The sequence below is a fragment of the Bison bison genome, unplaced genomic scaffold, assembly GCF_000754665.1.
Source record: "Bison bison bison isolate TAMUID 2011002044 unplaced genomic scaffold, Bison_UMD1.0 scf7180017864341, whole genome shotgun sequence".
Lineage (NCBI taxonomy): Eukaryota > Metazoa > Chordata > Mammalia > Artiodactyla > Bovidae > Bison > Bison bison.
In genome coordinates, this window is record NW_011494913.1 from 4101372 (window position 1) to 4108171 (window position 6800).

Sequence of the window (6800 nt, forward strand, 5' to 3'; positions counted from 1 at the left end):
GGAGCCTCAGGTCTGTGCGCAGCCCCGGCCTCTCCCGGGGAGGGCTTTTGACTGGGGAGGGGGCCTCCGTGGAAGAGGCTTACCCGCCTCTTGGGGGCGCTAAGAGTCTGGTCCCAAGACCGCGCGGGCGGTCTGGCGGTGGGCCCAGGGTGGGTGAGTCATGGGTGTCCCTCCTTTCCGCCCGCGCGCTCTCGGGCGGGGCGGCCATCCTGTCACCCCTGCGCCTGTCTTCGGGTGGCAGGGAGAAGCACCGTTTGGAGGTCGGGCTAAGAGCTTGTCTTTATCCGCTGGGACTGAGACGAACTTTGGTCTTGGGAGTTGGAGTTTTGAAGTGTCTTGCAAGAAATGGAAAGGAGAAGGCTTGGGAGCTGGGGACTCCCTTGTCTATTGGCTTTCACTGCTTTAAGTTTTAAATTTTGTCCCATTCAACCACTGCGTGATGTTGAGATAGTTACGTGAATCGTTGTTGTATCTTTCTGAAATTTACTGTTTCCTCATTTCAGAGATAAGTTCTCGAAATAGTTAAAAAACAACACTATAGAACTGCAATAATACTCCAGGATATTCTTTCTCAGTAATATGTGTACTAATAGTCCAGAATAGAATTTGTAAAGGTTAAAAGACTTGAGGGTTTAATTATGTACTTACACAAACTTGATGAGAAATGCTAGTTAATACACTTCTACGGGTACAGTTAGATTCTTGTAAAAGTCTGATGACTCAGTTTTTAAGACAAGCTATCAAAGGCCACATTACCAACTTAAGTGGTTCCAGTGTAGGTTGGTGATTTTAAAATAGTACCTTTTTGACCTGCAAAACGACTTTGCCTCCTGACATTCACTTTATTCATCTGTTAATTAGCATATGGAAGAGAATGTTTTAATTCTTACAGTTTTCTGTGAAGTGTAAGCTGACAACCTAGATAATTAAATTACTTTCATCTATTCAGTGTACTGTCAAAACAAAAAAAAGGTGGAGCTTATGTTTTATCTTATTTGCTGGATAGTTAATAGTCATTTATATTTGTATTGTGTTTTCAGTGGTAACTGTTCTCTGGACTGAATCCTGAATTTGTCTTGTTGGTCAAAGGATTAAGGTATCAAGTTTCCTTTTCACTCGATAGTGTTATTTTATATTGCAAAAACAACAACAACCAAAAACCTTAAAAAGTATCAGAATAAAATGCTTAGAATCAGTAAACATGAAAATTCAGATTAAATTCTTAGGTATAGTTTGAAGAAAGTGTTTTAAAAGCTTAGTTTTATTGCACTTCTTTATCTCCTTCTTGATAATGACAGCCTTCAGAAAAATAAATGTTTAACTTTTCTTCTTCCAAGTTTTGTTCACCTGAATTCAAGAAGTTATTAATAGAGAGGCAATGGAAGGAGTGAGGAAATTTAATTGAGTCTGCTATGTGTCAATGTCTTATGAAATATCTCTAAAAGAACCTCCTAAAGTAGATTTTTAAATTTTTAGAATCTTGGTTATGTTTTTAAATTATGTACAAGTTGTAAAAAAATTCAAACGGTAACGATGGATTTTTTTAAAAAGTGAAATCAAACACTACTTCTCTCCTCACCTTCCCATTTAGTAAGTAGTTGGAATGCTTCTTTTCATACTGAAGTAGGTATTATAATTCTTGATTTTAACAGGAGGGTGAACTGAGGCTTGCAGAGACCAAGTAAATAGTTGATCATCTAGATGATAAATAGCAGACTAAAATTCAAACTGTATATCTGATTCCAAGTTATGCCATTTCTAGTATTCCAAGAAATATATTAATTATGTGTTTTATTTAGTTTAAAATTATTTACTGTGATGTAAATCTAGTAAGTTTCAGCTTTACACTGATGATTGCCTTTATAAAATATACAGATATTTTGCAAATTAAGGCTTAATAATTGATAATAATTTTCAGTTCAAAGGAAGACTCGGATTTAACTTGAAAGGAATTTTGGTCATTTGATAGCATTCAGTAAAGACAATTTGTTTTCTGCCTTTAAGGTTTATGCATTTTCCTTACCTGTTTCAAAATTCCAGGCCTTTTCTCTTTGATTCATAGCATGCTTTTATGCTTTCAAGTGCTTTAAAAATTATTTTAGAAGATTTATTTTAGGATTTAGAAAGACATAGCATATAAATACAGGAACAGCATGGTTGTTTTTAAAAATAATTTAATTAGAAAAGGTAATATATACTTTCTGTCTTTGATTTGTCTATTCTGGACATTTTGTTTAAATAGAATCATGCAGTCAATATGTGGTCCTTTGTGACTGGCTTCTTTGACTTCGTGTATGTTTTAAAGATTCATACCTATTGTAGCATGTATCACTATTTCATTTTTTTAAATGGTTGAATAGTATTCGTTGTATGGCTATAGCCCTCTTTCATATATATTCAGTTCAGTTCAGTTGCTCAGTTGTGTCCGACTTTTTGGGACCCCATGGACTGCAGCACGCCAGGCTTCCCTGTCCATCACCAACTCCCGGAGTTTTCTCAAACTGATGTCCATTGAGTCAGTGATGCCATCCAACCATCTTATTCTCTGTCGTCCCCTTCTCCTCCCACCTTCAATCTTTCCCAGCATCAGGGTCTTTTCAAATGAGTCAGCTCTTCTCATCAGGTGGCTAAAGTATTGGAGTTTCAGCTTCAGCAGGAGTCCTTCCAACAAATATTCTGGACTGATTTCCTTTAGGATGGACTGGTTTGATCTCCTTAAAGTCCAAGGGGCTCTCAAGAGTCTTCTCCAACACCACAGTTCAAAAGCATCAAGTCTTCAGTGCTCAGCTTTCTTTATAGTCCAACTCTCACATCCATACATGACTGCTGGAAAAACCATAGCTTTGACTAGATGGACCTTTGTTGGCAAAGTAATGTCTCTGCTTATTGATATGCTGTCTAGGTTGGTCATAGCTTTTCTTCCAAGGAGCAAGCATCTTTTAATTTCGTGGCTGCAGTCACCATCTGCAGTGATTTTGGAGTCCCCCAAAATAAAGTCGGAGAAGGCAATGGCAACCCACTCCAGTACTCTTGCCTGAAAAATCCCATGGATGGAGGAGCCTGGTAGGCTGCAGTCCATGGGGTTGCTAGGAGTTGGATAAGACTGAGCGACCTCACTTTCACTTTTCACTTTCATGCATTGGAGAAGGCAGTGGCAACCCACTCCAGTGTTCTTGCCTGAAGAATCCCAGGGATGGGGGAGCCTGGTGGGCTGCCGTCTATGGGGTCGCACAGAGTCGGACATGACTGAAGCGACTTAGCAGCAGCAGCAGCAAAATAAAGTCAGCCACTGTTTCCATTTTCGTATATATATATGGGTCTATATATGTGTGTGTATATATATGTATCTTCTTAAAAAATTTATTTGGCTGTGCCAGGTCTCGGTTGTGGCACATGGGATCTTTGATTTTTGTTGCACCATGTGGGATCCTTTAGTTTTGGCGTACGGGATCTTTGGTTGCAGCATGTAGGATCTAGTTCCCTGACCAAGGATCGAACCCTGGTCCCCTGCCTTGGTAGTACAGAGTCTTAGCCACTAGACCATCAGAAAAGTTCTATGGCCCTCTTTTTTTAATCTATTAATCTTTGACAGACGTTTGGTTATTTCCACTTTTTGGCTATCGTAACACTACTGTAAATGTTCTTGTAGACGCTTTTGTTTGGACAGATACTTTCAATTCTGTTGGGTACACACCTGGTAGAGTAGAATTGCTGAATTATATGGTAACTCTCTGTTTAACCTTTTGGGAAGCTGCCCAGCTGTTCTTCACAGCAGCTGGACCATTTTAATTCCTACCAGTGGAGGATTCCAACTTCTTTTTATTCTCCCAAACACTTGTTATTATCTGGTTTAAAGGTATAACTCATTTTGATTTTGATTTGCATTTCCTTGATGGCTAATGATGTTGAGCATCTTTTTATGTACTTATTGACAGTTTATATATATATATGTATTTTATATATTAATTAATCTTAATTGGAGGATAATTACTTTACAATATTGTGATGGTTTTCACCATACATCGACATGTACTGGCCATTGGTATACGTGTGTTTCCCCGCCATCGTGAACCCCCGCCTCCCTCCCCACCCCATCCCTCTGGGTTGTCCCAGAGCACTGGCTTTGGGTGCCCTGCTTCATGCATAGAACTTGCCCTGGTCATCTATTTTACATATGGTAATGTACATGTTTCAGTGCTATTCTCTCAAATCATCCCACCCTCGCCTTCTCCCACTGAGTCCAAAAGTCTGTTCTTTACATCTGTGTCTCCTTTGCTACTCTGCAGGTAAGATGGTTGGTACTGTCTTTCTAAATTCCATAAATATGCATTAATACACAGTATTTGTCTTTCTTTTTCTGACTTACTTCACTGTGTATAATAGGCTGCAGGTTCATCCGCTTCATTAGAACTGACTCAGATGTGTTTCTTTTTATAGCTGAGTAGTATTCCATTGCTTCCTTATCCATTCATCTATCAGTGGACATCTAGGTTGCTTTCATGTCCGAGCTATTGTAAATAGTGCTGCAATGAACATTGAGGTACATATGTCTATTTCAGTTCTGGTTTCCTTGGGGTGTACGCCCAGCAGTGGGATTGCTGGGTCATATGGCAGTTCTGACACTTTGTATGTATTTTTAAAGAGAGATGTATAGTGACATCCTTTTTCCACTTTTCAATTGGATTGTCTTTTTATTGTTGACGTGTAAGGGTTTTGGGTTTTTTTAAATTTACTTTTGGCTGTGCTGTGTCTAGGTTGTTGCACAGGCTTTTCTCTGATGGCGGCAAGTGGGGGCCACTCTGGCTGTGGTGTGTGGGCTTGTTACAGGGCCTCTCTTGTTGCAGAGCACAGGCTGTAGGGTGTGCGGGCTTCAGTACTGTGACACATGAGCGCAGTAGTGGCAGCTCGAGGGCTGTGGAGTGCTGGCTCAGTACTTCCCGTGCACTGAGTGCTGGCTCACTAGTTCCCGTGCACTGAGTGCTGGCTCAGTACTTGTGGTGCATGGACTTAGTTGCTCTGCGGCATGTAGGATCTTCCTGGATAGAGAACCCATATCTCTTGTGCTGACAGGTGAATTCTTTACCATTGAGCCACCAAGGAAGCCCCTTTGTAAGAGTTGTTTATATATTTTTGTTTTGTTTTGTTTTCCTTTGAGAGCTCTTACATATTTTAGATACAAATCCTTTATCACATGTATGATCTGAAAGTGTTTACTTCCATTCTGGGTCTTGTCTTTGCACGCTGTTGATGCTGTCCTTTGTAGGACATAAAGTTTTCAAATTTGTTGAAGTCCGGTTTACAAATGTTTTCTTTTGTGGCTTGTGCTTTTGGTGTCATGTCTAACAAACGATTGTCTAATCGAAAGTCAGGAAGATTTGCACCCGTGTTCTACGAGTTTTATACTTTCAGTTTTTACATTTGAGTTGATTTTTGTACAAAAAGTGAGGAAGGAATCCAGTTTCATTCTTTTGCATGTGGATAACAAATTGTCCTAGCACTGTTTGTTCAACAAAAGACTTTTTTTTTCCCGTTGAATTGTCTTTGAATTCTATTGAAATCAACTGACCTAAACGTCAGGATTTATTTCTTGGTTCCTTAGTTCTTTTCCGCTCTCCCATGTCTGTCCTTATGCTGGCACCACACGGCCTTGGTTACTGCAGCTTTGTAGTAAGTTTTGAAATCAGGAAGTGTGATTTTGTTCCAACTTTGTTCTTTTTCAAGATTGTTTGGTTCTTCTTAGTGTCTTGAATTTTCATACAAATTTTGGGATCAGGTGGTCTATTTCTGCAAAGAAGCCAGATAGAATTTTGACTGCCTTAATGTTGAATCTGTCCAGAGAAGGCAATGGCACCCAACTCCAGTACTCTTGCCTGGAAAATCCCATGGACGGACGAGCCTGGAAGGCTGCAGTCCATGGGGTCGCTGAGGGTCGGACACCACTGAGCGACTTCACTTTCACTTTTCACTTTCATGCATTGGAGAAGGAAATGGCAACCCACTCCAGCGTTCTTGCCTGGAGAATCCCAGGGACGGGGGAGCCTGGTGGGCTGCCATCTCTGGGGTCGCAGAGTCAAACACGACTGAAGTGACTTCGCAGCAGCAGCAATGTTGAATCTGTAGATCAACTTGAAGAGTGGTGCTTTTGGTGTCATGCCATTTTAATACTATTGTATCTTCATGAATCAGAACATGAATATGTCTTTTAATTTATTTGAGTCTTTTGAAGTTTCTCTCATTCATGTTTTGTCTTTTCAGAATATCTAAGTTTTGTGCTTCTTTTCTTAAATTTATTAATAAATATTTTACTCTTTTTGATGCTATTATAACTGAAATTGTTTTCTTAACTCCATTTTCAGATTATCCATTGCAAGTATGCAGAAATATAGTTGAATATTATATATTGACCTTTTAAAAAAATACTCATTTATATATTTATTTGGCTGCCCTGGATCTTAGTTACAGCATGCAGGGTCTTTAGTTTCAGCATGTGAGGTCTAATTCCTCACCAGAAATCCAACCTGGGTCCCTAGCATTGGGAGTACTGAGTCTTAGGCACTGGGCCACCAGGAAGTCCCTATATTGATCTTTTATCAATATCAGATCAGATCAGATCAGTTGCTCAGTCGTATCCGACTCTTTGCGACCCCATGAATCGCAGAACGCCAGGCCTCCCTGTCCATCACCAACTCCTGGAGTTCACTCAGACTCACATCCATTGAGTCAGTGATGCCATCCAGCCATCTCATTCTCTGTCATCCCCTTCTCCTCCTGCCCCCAATCCCTCCCAGCATCAGAGTCTT

General features: G+C 40.1%; 1 protein-coding gene across 4 annotated transcripts in view; it reads left to right on the forward strand.

Annotated features, from left to right (window-relative positions):
• The window catches only part of FAM35A (family with sequence similarity 35, member A), a 117108-nt gene continuing 110308 nt past the window's right edge, over positions 1 to 6800 (forward strand). For 3 of the 4 annotated variants that reach the window (XM_010854393.1, XM_010854397.1, XM_010854398.1), the window contains exons 1-2: positions 1 to 10; positions 1041 to 1096. The gene's annotated coding sequence lies outside the window, so the exon portion shown is untranslated. Of the gene's footprint in view, positions 11 to 1040; positions 1097 to 6800 lie in introns of those variants that run through there. The other variant, XM_010854395.1, reaches the window with a different exon arrangement.